The following is a 15,082-nucleotide window of genomic DNA, read 5'->3' on the forward strand; positions in this document are numbered from 1 at the left end:
TTCTGACATCCGGGTCACATGCCATTGTCAACATAGTCAATAAACGGGAGAATTGCACAACCAACGGCTGACACGAGGAACCCAGTAGCTTGCCTAGTTACTTTTGTTTTTGAGACGGAAGCAGGGTGTCAACTAGGCCGTGCGGGGCACTCTGGCCTGTCTAGCCAGCCTTTTCTTTTATGTTTACCACAAGACTAGTAGTTTTTTTCATTCCAAAAATGGCTAGCCCAGTTTTTTTGTTCTTTTGCAAAATACAGAACCGAGGCCTACTTGCTTTGTCAGTCCTACTGGGCTACAAATCTTTCAAGATGAGAAAATGGGCTATCAGTGATGAGAAACGGGTTGTACATTTTTAAAACACATCAAACTGACAATTAGTTTAAAAAAATCATTTCGAGATTTTAAATTCCATTGATTTTTATGCATGGACAATTATTTGGATTTTATATTGATATGAATTTATTTCAAATTAGTTTGAATGTGACTCGAAATTTCGGGATTAAAAATAGTTGGGACCGCATGGAAATATGCAAAAATTCGTATAATGTTTTAACCGTGCCCACAATATGGGTTGTAATGCTAACAAAAAAGAATATGGTCTCCAAAAAAATCATTAAAAATTAACACATGGACTGTAAATTATTAGAAATTATGCAAGATGGGGTGTATGCTGTTTTCCACGGATTTGAGGCTGACTTGTGCGCCTACTATAGGTTGATGCATACGCTTTCCTAAAAAAGGTTGACACGCACGCAACGCTGTGCAAACTTAGTCAACACGCGAGAGCAGTGACTGTTGGATGTCCATCCAACGGCCGTCGTGCTTCTTCAATCTCTGCTCTTCCTGCTGCAGCCGCTCAAACAAGCGCTGGCGGGACTGCCTGCTCCCTCCTCCCGCGGTCGGCTGTGTTGCCGCGCAGGCCTCACCACCCCACCATACTCCCATCGCTGGCCTAGCCATCCCTCTACTCACCCAGACCTCCTGTTATTCTCCAGTGATGACAACCTCACACTGCAGCCGAAGCAGTAAACACTCGTACTCCCTCCGCGTGGTAAACAACTGTCGAGTCTTCCCCGGCTCCTGGTCATTCCCTTCCTAGGCCTCGCCGTCGTCCCCGCCTTGGTCCACTCGACGCGGCGTGCTCAACGTGGTCAAGGAACGACTTCCATCGGAAGAGGACTGTACGTGGAGAGGTTGACAACTGGGTCCACGGGTGCAGCAAGAAAGTGCCTCCTTATTACGCGCAAAATAATAATTTCTCCACCTAACAGTGGGGACCCACCGGAAGGACCTCTATATTTCGTGAAAAAAAACATTCCCATTGCAGACAGCTCAGACCCACCAGCTATATCTCTTCGCACGCAAGTTCCTCCTTATTACACACAAAAAAATGAAGACCCCCACTGCTAGGTGGTACCCACCATATTTGGAGGCTGACTTGTGGGCCTACTAAGTTGACGCGGACACAGGGCTTTGTCAACTTAGTCAACATAAATGATTCTAGCTATAGTGACCATACGATGTCCATCCAACGGCTGTCGCGCTTCTTCAACCTCTGGTCTTCTTGATCCAGCCGCCCAAACCATCGCGGGCTGTGCCGCCTGCTCCTACCTCCCGTGGCCGGCTGTGCTACTGCACAGGCCTCACCGCCCCCTCCTACTCCAATCGTTGGCCAGGCCATCCCTCTAGTCACCCACAACCCCTGTTATTCTGCGGTGGCAGCAGCCTCACACCACAGCCGAACCAGTCAACCCTCGTACTCCTCTCCACGTGGGCATCCACTGTCGTGTCTTCCCCGGATCCGCGTTGTCCTCTTCCTAGGCCTCGCCATCATCCACCACCTCGGTGCTTTCGGCGCGGCATGGTCAATGTGGTCAAGGAACGACTTGCATCGGAATAGTACTGCAAGTGGGGAGGCTGACAGCTAGGTCCACGGCCGCAGCAAGGAAGTGCCTCCTTATTATGCATTAATAATGATTCCTCCACCTGACAGCAGGGACCCACCGGATGATCCATCGTATTTCATGAAAAAGACGTTCCCCCTGACAGCTGGGACCCGCCAGCTACATCTTCGCATGCAAGGAAGTGCGTCCATACTACGAAAAAAAGATGTTGTCGGCGTTCTGGGAACCAGGGTACCCAACCCTGCCTGCCTGCGGCCTATGACGTGGCTTCATCGACGGCCTGGTACGGTCCAACTTCGACTACTGCAAGACAAGACCCTCGCGAGGGGCCATGCCTCACAAGGCGGGCGACATCAAGACCTCCCGAGGGAGCAGCCTCCCTAGGCGGCCTCCTGAGCGGAGCAGAGATTTATATGCAAGACCCAGCCTCACGAGGCTGGAATGACATCAGCCATGACGACCAAGGCCAGGCATGCGCCAGCGGGCGCAGTACAGCAGGTTTCCTATTTGGTGCAAAGGAGGCAAGCGCAGGTGTGGAGTCCTAAGGAATCAATCAATGGTTGCCATTTGCATGCAATGAGACCAAGACCGCCAGAACAGCAGGATGGATGTCATCGCCGAGCCCACCACTACGTCACGCTCAGGGTTTTTGCAGGCGAAGACCACCTTTCGTCAGGATTAGATGTACTTCTTATTCCCCTTCAAATTTGGCTGTTGTGGGATCCCTTCCCGCCTAAGTTTTGGAGGAAGAGGACCAAGGCCACTATAAATAGGGCCTAGCCACCACCGTAGAGAGGGGGTCGGTCGGTCGATCAACTCACTAGGTGATCAGCTCATAGAACCACCAAGAGCTCATCACAAGAACACGCCTCCTGAGGCTGTTCTTCCACTTGTACTAGTTCATCCTTAGCCCCCCACGAGGCCAATCCACCACAAAGCAGGAGTAGGGTATTACACCGCAAGTTAGCCCGAACCTGGGTAAACTGCCATGTCTTTCTCTGTCGTGTTCATCGAGCTAGGTCGTGAGAGCAGCGGATCGGGAGGCTTGAGAGGTTGAGTTCTTCTCACATGCCCCTGATTTCAAACCTTTCTTGGGTATGCGGAGCCCGGAATCCGACATTTGGCGCGCCAGGTAGGGGGCGTCTCGGAGGTGGGCCTCTTCATCAACCACGCTCCGCCCTTGCCGTTCCTCCATGGTGGGCACCGCTCCTTCCGCTGGTCCACCGGGCGCGTTCAGAGGCGCTGTGGGCCTTCGGGCCTTTTCCCCCGCCTTGCGACAGGATCAGTGGCCTCCGAAGTTCAGGTGGGAGCTGCTGCCGTGCTATGACGGCACGGCGGACCCTGCGGGGTTCCTCTAGGCGTACGAGGAGGCCATCTGGGTAGCAGACGGAGACGGCAAGGTCATGGCCAACTGGCTCCCCATGGCGCTCACGGGCATGCTACGCACCTGGCTGCTCAACTTACCAGAGTCTTCATTTGCTTTGTGGGAGGAGCTGTGCGGGTTATTCGCCGCACGCTTCACAGTTCTGGCGCACCACGCCGTCGCCGCCATCCTCGGTGGGTCGCAGGCGCCAGCTTCAGACCGCCACACCAAGTAGTTCTTCTGTCAGATGGGCGCTCCTCCGTCCCTGCGAGGGGCCCCTCTGGGCTGGGCGACGCCTCGGGCTGACCTCACCTTTGACGCCAGAGATCACCCCAAGACCACGGACGGCGCATGCGCGTTGCCCATGCTCTGCACCCCCACCATCTACAACATGGCGGTAACCAGGACCCTCATCGATGGCAGCGCCGGCCTCAACGACCTCTCTGTGGAGGCGTTCAGCCTGCTACACATGCCTCACGACCGGCGCCTCCCCACCAAGCCATTCTCCAGAGTGTTCGGCGGCTCCACCTGCCATGTGGGGCAGATCCGTCTCCTCGTCACCTTTGTGACGCGCGACAACTACCGCACCGAGCTCATCGACTTCGACGTCGCGCGCATTGGGCTCCCATACAACACCGTCCTCGGGTACTGATACGTCTCCAACATATCTATAATTTTTTATTGTTCCATGCTATTATATTACCCGTTTTGAATGTTTATGGGCTTTACTTTACACTTTTATATCATTTTTGGGACTAACCTACTAACCGGAGGCCCAGCCCGAATTGTTGTTTTTTGCCTATTTCAGTGTTTCAAAGAAAAGGAATATCAAACGAAGTTCAAACGGAATGAAACCTTCGGGAGCGATCTTTTTGGAACAAACGCAATCCATGAGACTTGGAGTGGACGTCAAGAAGCAGCCAAGGTGGCCACGACGCAGGAGGGCATGCCCTAGGGGGTTAGGCGTGCCCCCCACCCTCGTGGGCCCTCGTGGCTCCCCTAACCTACCTCCTTCGCCTATATATATCCACGTACCCCTAAAACATCCATGAGCACCACAAAAAATTATTTCCACCGCCGCAACCTTCTGTATCCGCAAGATCCCATCTTGGAGCCTTCGTCGGCGCTCCGCCGGAGGGGGAATCGACCACGGATGGCCTCTACATCATATCCAAGGCCTCTCCGATGAGTTGTGAGTAGTTTACCACAGACCTTCGGGTCCATAGTTATTAGCTAGATGGCTTCTTCTCTCTCTTTGAATCTCAATACAAAGTTCTCCTTGATCTTCTTGGAGATCTATTCGTTTTGCGGTGTGTTTGTCGAGATCCGATGAATTGTGGGTTTATGATCAAGTTTATCTATGAGAAATATTTGAAACTCCTCTGAATTCTTTTATGTGTGATTGGTTATCTTTGCAAGTCTCTTTGAATTATCAGTTTGGTTTTGGCCTACTAGATTGATCTTTCTTGCAATGGGATAAGTGCTTAGCTTTGGGTTCAATCTTGCGGTGTCCTTTCCCAATGACAGCAGGGGCAGCAAGGCACGTATTGTATTGTTGCCATCGAGGATAAAAAGATGGGGTTTATATCATATTGCTTGAGTTTATCCCTCTACATCATGTCACCTTGCTTAATGCGTTACTCTGTTCTTATGAACTTAATACTCTAGATGCAGGCAGGAGTCGGTCGATGTGTGGAGTAATAGTAGTAGATGCAAAATCGTTTCCATCTACTTGTTGCGGACGTGATGCCTATATGCATGGTCATGCCTAGATAATCTCATAACTATGCACTTTTCTATCAATTGCTCGACAGTAATTTGTTCACCCACCGTAATACTTATGCTATCTTGGGAGAAGCCACTAGTGAAACCTACGGCCCCCAGGTCTATCGTTTATCATATAAGTTTTCCATCTACTTTTATTTGCATCTTTACTTTCCAATCTATATCATAAAAATACCAAAAATATTTATCTTATCTTATTATCTCTATCAGATCTCACTTTTGCAAGTTACCGTGAAGGGATTGACAACCCCTTTATCGCGTTGGTTGCGAGGTTCTTGTTTGTTTGTGTAGGTACAAGGGACTTTTGAGGAGCCTCATACTGGATTGATACCTTGGTTTTCAAACACCGAGGGAAATACTTACGCTACTTTGCTGCATCACCCTTTCCTCTTCAAGGGAAAACCAACGCAGTGCTCAAGAGGTAGCAAGAAGGATTTCTGGCGCCGTTGCCGGGGAGGTCTTCGTTCAAGTCAAGACATACCAAGCACCCATCACAAACTCATCTCCCTCGCATTACATTATTTGCCATTTGCCTCTCGTTTTCCTCTCCCCCACTTCACCCTTGCCATTTTATTCGCCCTCTCTTTCCCGTTCGCCTCTCTTTTTCGCTCGCCTCTTGTGTGCTTGTGTGTTGGATTGCTTGTCACGATGGTGCAAGATAATACCAAATTGTGTGACTTTTCCAATGCCAATAATAATGATTTCCTTAGCACTCCGATTGCTCCTCTTAGTGATGCTGAATCTTGTGAAATCAATGCTACTTTGTTGAATCTTGTTATGAAAGATCAATTCTCCGGCCTTCCTAGTGAAGATGCCGCTACTCATCTAAACAACTTTGTTGATTTGTGTGATATGCAAAAGAAGAAAGATACGGATAATGATATTGTTAAATTGAAGTTATTTCCATTTTCACTTTGAGATCACGCTAAAACTTGGTTTTTGTCTTTGCCTAAAAATAGTATTAATTCATGGAATAAGTGATATGCTTTTATCTCTAAGTATTTTCCTCCCGCTAAGATCAACTCTCTTAGAAATGATATTATGAATTTTAAACAACTTGATCATGAGCATGTTGCCCAATCTTGGGAAAGAATGAAATTAATGATTCGCAATTGTCGTACTCATGGTTTGAATTTATGGATGATCATACAAAAGTTTTATGCCGGATTGAATTTTGCTTCTAGAAATCTTTTAGATTCGGCCGCGGGAGGCACTTTTATGGAAATCACTTTAGGAGAAGCTACTAAACTCCTTGATAATATTATGGTTAATTATTCTCAGTGGCACACCGAAAGATCTACTAGTAAAAAAGTTTATGCGATAGAAGATATTAATATTTTGAGTGGAAAGATGGATGAACTTATGAAATTGTTTGCTACTAAGAGTGCTCCTGTTGATCCTAATGATATGCCTTTGTCTACTTTGATTGAGAATATAATCAATCTATGGATCTGAATTTTGTTGGTAGGAATAATTTTGGTAACAATGCTTATAGAGGAAACTTTAATACTAGGCCGTTTCCTAGTAATTCCTCTAATAATTATGATAATTCCTACAACAACTCTTATGGAAATTTTAATAAGATTCCCTCTGATTTTGAGAATAGTGTTAAAGAATTTATGATCTCTCCAAAGAATTTCAATTCTTTGCTTGAAGAAAAATTGCTTAAAGTTAATGAATTGGAAAGAAACATTGATAGAATTTCTCTTGATGTTGATTCTTTTAAACTTAGATCTATTCCACCTAAGCATGATATCAATGAGTCTCTCAAAGCCATGAGAATTTCCATTGATGAGTGCAAAGAAAGAACCGCTAGGATGCATGCTAATAAAGATTGCTTTGTAAGAGCGTGTTCTTCTAGTTCCATGAAAATAATGACGAAGATCTAAAAGTTATTGATGTGCCTATTAAATCCTTGTTTTGCAATATGAATCTTGATAATGATGGGACTGGAGATGAGTTAACTTTAGTTAAAAGGCGTCCCAATGATTCGGAGTTTTTAGATCTTGATGCTAAATTTGGTTAAAGTGGGATTGGAGAGGTCAAAACTTTACACAGCAATGAACCCACTATTATGGATTTCAAGGAATTTAATTATGATAATTGTTTTTTAATAGATTGTATTTCCTTGTTGCAATCCGTGTTGAATTCTCCTCATGCTTATAGTCAAAATAAAGCTTTTACCTAACATATTGTTGATGCTTTGATGCAATCTTATGAAGAAAAACTTGAATTGGAAGTTTCTATACCTAGAAAACTTTATGATGAGTGGGAACCTACTATAAAAATTAAAATTAAATATCATGAATGCTATGCTTTGTGTGATTTGGGTGCTAGTATTTCCACGATTCCGAAAACTTTATGTGATGTGCTAGGTTTCCATGAATTTGAAGATTGCTCTTTAAACTTGCACCTTGCGGATTCCACTATTAAGAAACATATGTGAAGGATTAATGATGTTCTTATTGTTGCAAATAGGAATTATGTTCCCATAGATTTCTTTGTTCTTGATATAGATTGCAATCTTTCATGTCCTATTATTCTTGGTAGACCTTTCCTTAGAACGATTGGTGCAATTATTGATATGAAGGAAGGGAATATTAGATTCCAATTTCTATTAAGGAAAGGCATGGAACACTTTCCAAGAAAGAAAGTCAAATTACCTTATGAATCTATTATGTGTGCCACTTAGGAATTGAATACCAAAGAAGGCAATACTTAGATCTATTCTCGCTTTTATGCCTAGCTAGGGGCGTTAAACGATAGCGCTTGTTGGGAGGCAACCCAATTTTATTTTTGTTTTTGTTTAGTAATAAATATTTCATCTAGCCTCTGTTTAGATGTGGTTTTATGTTTTAATTAGTGTTTGTGCCAAGTAGAACCTATAGGATAACCTACAGTAATAGTTAATTTGATTCCGCTGAAAAACAGAAACTTTTGCGTGCACGAGAATAATTTTAATAAATCACATAAACGTGATATTGTGTTGATTCTTTTTGAAGTAGATCAATAGACAAATTGCCCAGGAATTCCTATTTTGGTAGGATTTTTAGAGTTTTCTAGAAGTATTCGAAAGTTACAGATTTGTACAAACTGTTCTGTTTTTGACAGATTTTGTTTTTCGTGTGTTGTTTGCTTATTTTGATGTATCTATGGCTAGTATCGGGGGGTATGAACCATAGAGAAGTTGGAATACAGTAAGTTTAACACCAATATAAATAAATAATGAGTTCATTACAGTACCTTATGTGGTGGTTTTTCTTTCTTGCACTAACGGAGCTCATGAGATTTCCTGTTGAGTTTTGTGTTGTGAAGTTTTCAAGTTTTGGGTAAAGATTTGATGGACTATGGAATAAGGAGTGGCAAGAACCTAAGCTTGGGGATGCCCATGGCACCCCAAGATATTCAAGTACAACCAAAATCCTAAGCTTGGGTATGCCCCGGAAGGCATCCCCTCTTTCGTCTTCGTCTATCGGTAACTTTACTTGGAGCTATATTTTTATTCGCCACATGATATGTGTTTTTCTTGGAGCGTCTTGTGTGATATGAGTCTTTGATTTTTAGTTTACCACAATTATCCTTGCTGTACACACCTTTTGGGAGAGACACACATGATTTGGAATTTATTAGAATACTCTATGTGCTTCACTTATATCTTTTGAGCTAGACAATTTTTGCTCTAGTGCTTCACTTATATCTTTTTAGAGCATGGCGGTGGCTTAATTTTGTAGAAATTATTGATCTCTCATGCTTCACTTATATCATTTTGAGAGTCTTTTAGAACAGCATGGTATTTGTTGGGGAACGTAGTAATTTCAAAAAAAATCCCACACACACGCAAGATCATGGTGATGCATAGCAACGAGAGGGTAGAGTGTTGTCCACGTACCCTCATAGACCGAAAGCGGAAGCATTAGCACAACGCAGTTGATGTAGTCGTACATCTTCACGATCCGACCGATCAAGTACCGAACGTACGTCACCTCCGAGTTCAGCACACGTTCAACTTGATGACGTCCCATGAACTCCGATCCAGCAGAGCTTTGCAGGAGAGTTCCGTCAGCACGACGACGTGATGATGGTGTTGATGATGCTACCGCCGCAGGGCTTCGCCTAAGCACCGCTACGATATTACTGAGGTGGAATATGGAGGAGGGGGGCACAGCACACGATTAAGAGATCAATGATCAATTGTTGTGTCTGGAGGTGCCCCCTCGCCCCCGTATATAAAGGACCAGCGGGAAGGGGCGGCCGGCCAGGAGGAGGGCGCGCCAGGGGAGGAGTCCTATTCCCACCGGGAGTGGGACTCCCTCTTTTCCTAGTTGGAGTAGAAGTGGGAAAGGAAGGGAAGGAGAGAGGAGGAAGGAAAGGGGGCACCGCCCCCCTCCTTGTCCAATTCGGTCTAGAGGGGGAGGGGGCGTGCGGCCAGCCCTAGCCGCCCCTCCTCTTCTCCACTAAGGCCCATCTTGGCCCATTAAACTCCCCGGGGGGTTCCGGTAACCCCCCCGGTACTCCGGTATATGCCCCAAACCATTCCGGTGTCCGAACATAGTCATCCAATATATCGATCTTTACATCTCGACCATTTCAAGACTCCTCGTCATGTCCGCAATCATATCTGGGACTCCGAACTACCTTCGGTACATCAAAACACAAAAACTCATAATACCGATCGTCACCAAACTTTAAGCATGCGGACCCTACGGGTTCGAGAACTATGTAGACATGACCGAGACACGTTTCCGGTTAATAACCAATAGCGGAACCTGGATGCTCATATTGGATCCTACATATTCTACAAAGATCTTTATCGGTCAAACCGCATAACAACATACATTGTTCCCTTTGTCCTCGGTATGTTACTTGCCCGAGATTCGATCGTCGGTATCTCAATACCTAGTTCAATCTCATTACCGGCAAGTCTCTTTACTCGTAATGTAATGCATCATCCTGTAACTAACTCATTAATCACATTGCTTGCAAGGCTTATAGTGATGTGCATTACCAAGAGGGCCTAGAGATACCTCTCCGACAATCGGAGTGACAAATCCTAATCTCGAAATACGCCAACTCAACAAGTACCTTCGGATACACCTGTAGAGCTCCTTTATAATCACCTAGCTATGTTGTGACGTTTGGTAGCACACAAAGTGATCCTCCGGTAAACGGGAGTTGCATAATCTCGTAGTCATAGGAACATGTATAAGTCATGAAGAAAGCAATAACAACATACTAAACGATAAAGTGCTAAGCTAAAGGAATGGGTCAAGTCAATCACATCATTCTCCTAATGGTGTGATCCCATTAATAAAATTACAACTCATGTCTATGGCTTAGAAACACAACCATTTTTGATCAACGAGCTAGTCAAGTAGAGGCATACTAGTGACACTATGTTTGTCTATGTATTCACACATGTATTATGTTTCCGGTTAATACAATTCTAGCATGAATAACAAACATTTATCATGATATGAGGAAATAAATAATAACTTTATTATTGCCTCAAGGGCATATTTCCTTCAGTCTCCCACTTGCACTAGAGTCAATAATCTAGATTACACAGTAATGATTCTAACACCCATGGAGCCTTGGTGCTGATCCGTATGTATCTTGCAAATCTCTATGTCTCCCACCTGGACTTGGTCCCGGATGAAATTGAAGCGTCTCTTGATGTGCTTGGTTCTCTTGTGAAATCTGGATTCCTTTGCCAAGGCAATTGCACCCGTATTGTCACAAAAGATTTTCATTGGACCCGATGCACTAGGTATGACAGCTAGATCAGATATTAACTCCTTCATCCAGACTCCTTCATTTGCTGCTTCCGAAGCAGCTCTGTACTCCACTTCACATGTAGATCCTGCCACGACGCTTTGTTTAGAACTGCACCAACTGGCAGCTCCACCGTTCAATATAAACACGTATCCGGTTTGCGATTTAGAATCGTCCGTATCAGTGTCAAAGCTTGCATCAACGTAACCATTTACGACTAGTGATCCACTCCTGGATTACTTTGTGACCTCCCTGCTAAGCTAATAGCAAGGCACACATCAGGTCTGGTACACAACATTGCATACATGATAGAGCCTATGGCTGAAGCATAGGGAACATCTTTCATTTTCTCTCTATCTTCTGAAGTGGTTGGGCATTGAGTCTGACTCAACTTCACACCTTGTAACACAGGCAAGAACCCTTTCTTTGCTTGATCCATTTTGAACTTTTTCAAAACTTTATCAAGGTATGTGCTTTGTGAAAGTCCAATTAAACGTCTTGATCTATCTCTATAGATCTTGATGCCCAATATATAAGCAGCTTCACCGAGGTCTTTCATTGAAAACTTTTATTCAAGTATCATTTTATGCTATCCAGAAATTCTATATCATTTCCAATCAACAATATGTCGTCTACATATAATATCAGAAATGCTACAGAGCTCCCACTCACTTTCTTGTAAATACAGGCTTCTCCAAAAGTCTGTATAAAACCATAAGCTTTGATCACACTATCAAAACGTTTATTCCAGCTCCGAGAGGCTTGCACAAGTCCATAAATGGATCGGTGGAGCTTGCACACTTTGTTAGCACCTTTAGGATCGACAAAACCTTCTGGTTGCATCATATACAACTCCTCTTCCAGAAATCCATTCAGGAATGCAGTTTTGACATCCATTTGCCAAATTTCATAATCATAAAATGCGGCAATTGCTAACATGATTCAGACAGACTTACGCATCGCTACGGGTGAGAAAGTCTCATCGTAGTCAACCCCTTGAACTTGTCGAAAACCTTTCGCAACAAGTTGAGCTTTGTAGACAGTAACATTACCATCAGCGTCAGTCTTCTTCTTGAAGATCCATTTATTCTCGATGGCTTGCCGATCATCGGGCAAGTCAACCAAAGTCCATACTTTGTTCTCATACATGGATCCCATCTCAGATTTCATGGCCTCAAGCCATTTTGCAGAATCTGGGCTCATCATCGCTTCCTCATAGTTCGTAGGTTCGCCATGGTCAAGTAACATGACCTCCAGAATAGGATTACCGTACCACTCTGGTGCGGATCTTACTCTGTTTGACCTACGAGGTTCGGTAGTAACTTGATCTAAAGTTTCATGATCAATATCATTAGCTTCCTCACTAATTGGTGTAGGCGTCATGGGAATCGGTTTCTGTGATGAACTAGTTTCCAATAAGGGAGCAGGTACCGTTACCTCATCAAGTTCTACTTTCCTCCCACTCACTTCTTTCGAGAGAAACTCCTTCTCTAGAAAGGATCCAAATTTAGCAACAAAAGTCTTGCCTTCAAATCTATGATAGAAGGTGTACCCAATAGTCTCCTTTGGCTATCCTATGAAGACACATTTCTCTGATTTGGGTTCGAGCTTATCAGGTTGAATCTTTTCACATAAGCATCGCATCCCCAAACTTTAAGAAACGACAACTTTAGTTTCTTGCCAAACCACAGTTCATAAGGCGTCGTTTCAACGGATTTTGATGGTGCCCTATTTAACATGAATGCAGTCGTCTCTAAAGCATAACCCCAAAACGATAGCGGTAAATCAGTAAGAGACATCATTGATCGCACCATATCTAGTAAAGTATGATTACGATGTTCGAACACACCATTACGTTGTGGTGTTCCGGGTGGCGTGAGTTGTGAAACTATTCCACATTGTTTCAAATGTAGACCAAACTTGTAACTCAAATATTCTCCTCCACGATCAGATTGTAGAAACTTTATTTTCTTGTTACGATGATTTTCCACTTCACTCTGAAATTCTTTGAACTTTTCAAATGTTTCAGACTTATGTTTCATTAAATAGATATACCCATATCTGCTTAAATCATCAGTGAAGGTGAGAAAATAACGATACCCGCCGCGAGCGTCAATGTTCACTGGACCACATACATCAGTATGTATGATTTCCAATAAATCTGTTGCTCGCTCCATAGTTCCGAAGAACGGCGTTTTAGTCATCTTGCCCATAAGGCATGGTTCGCAAGTACCAAGTGATTCATAATCAAGTGATTCCAAAAGTCCATCAGTATGGAGTTTCTTCATGCGTTTTACACCAATATGACCCAAACGGCAGTGCCACAAATAAGTTGCACTATCATTATCAACTCTGCATCTTTTGGCTTCAACATTATGAATATGTGTATCACTACTATTGAGATTCAACAAAAATAGACCACTCTTCAAGGGTGCATGACCATAAAAGATATTACTCATATAAATAGAACAACCATTATTCTCTGGTTTAAATGAATAACCGTCTCGCATCAAACAAGATCCAGATATAATGTTCATGCTTAACACTGGCACCAAATAACAATTATTCAGGTCTAAAACTAATCCCGAAGGTAGATGTAGAGGTAGCGTGCCGACCACGATCACATTGACTTTGGAACCATTTCCCACACGCATCGTCACCTCGTCCTTAGCCAATCTTTGCTTAATCTGTAGTCCCTGTTTCGAGTTGCAAATATTAGCAACAAAACCAGTATCAAATACCCAGGTGCTACTGCGAGCACTAGTAAGGTACACATCAATAACATGTATATCGCATATACCTTTGTTCACCTTGCCATCCTTCTTATCTGCCAAATACTTGGGGCAGTTCCGCTTCCAGTGACCAGTCCCTTTGTAGTAGAAGCACTCAGTCTCAGGCTTAGGTCCAGACTTGGGTTTCTTCTCCTGAGTGGCAACTTGCTTGCCGTTCTTCTTGAAGTTCCCCTTCTTATTTCCTTTACCCTTTTTTCTTGAAACTGGTGGTCTTGTTGACCATCAACACTTGATGCTCCTTCTTGATTTCTACCTCCGCAGATTTTAGCATCGCGAAGAGCTCGGGAATAGTCTTGTTCATCCCTTGCATATTATAGTTCATCACGAAGCTCTTGTAGCTTGGTGGCACTGATTAAAGAATTCTGTCAATGACACTATCATCAGGAAGATTAACTCCCAGTTGAATCAAGTGATTATTATACCCAGACATTTTGAGTATATGTTCACTAACAGAACTATTCTCCTCCATCTTGCAGCTATAGAACTTATTGGAGACTTCATATCTCTCAATTCGGGCATTTGCTTGAAATATTAACTTCAACTCCTGGAACATCTCATATGCTCCATGACGTTCAAAACACCGTTGAAGTCCCGGTTCTAAGCTATAAAGCATGGCACACTAAACTATCGAGTAGTCATCAGCTTTGCTCTGCCAGACATTCTTAACGTCGTCAGTTGCATATGCAGCAGGCCTGGCACCCAGCGATGCTTCCAGGACGTAATTCTTCTGTACAACAATGAGGATAATCCTCAAGTTACGGACCCAATCCGTGTAATTGCTACCATCATCTTTCAACTTAGCTTTCTCAAGGAACGCATTAAAATTCAACGGAACAACAACACGGGCCATCTATCTACAATAACATAGACAAGCAAAAATACTATCAGCTACTAAGTTCATGATAAATTAAAGTTCAATTAATCATATTACTTAAGAACTCCCACTTAAATAGACATCCCTCTAATCATCTAAGTGATCACATGATCCAAATCAACTAACCATGTCCGATCATCATGTGAGATGGAGTAGTTTTCAATGGTGAACATCACTATGTTGATCATATCTACTATATGATTCACGCTCGACCTTTCGGTCTCAGTGTTCCGAGGCCATATCTGTATATGCTAGTCTCGTCAAGTTTAACCTAAGTATTTTGTGTGTGTAAAACTGTCTTACACCTGTTGTATTTGAACGTAGAGCTTATCACACCCGATCATCACGTGGTGTCTCAGCACGAAGAACTTTCGCAACGGTGCATACTCAAGGAGAACACTTATACCTTGAAATTTAGTGAGAGATCATCTTATAATGCTACCATCAATCAAGCAAAATAAGATGCATAAAGAATAAACATCACATGCAATCAATATAAGTGATATGATATGGCCATCATCATCTTGTGCTTGTGATCTCCATCCCCGAAGCACCGTCATGATCACCATCGTCACCGGCGCGACACCTTGAT

This window comes from Triticum aestivum, chromosome 1B (assembly GCF_018294505.1).
Source record: "Triticum aestivum cultivar Chinese Spring chromosome 1B, IWGSC CS RefSeq v2.1, whole genome shotgun sequence".
NCBI lineage: Eukaryota > Viridiplantae > Streptophyta > Magnoliopsida > Poales > Poaceae > Triticum > Triticum aestivum.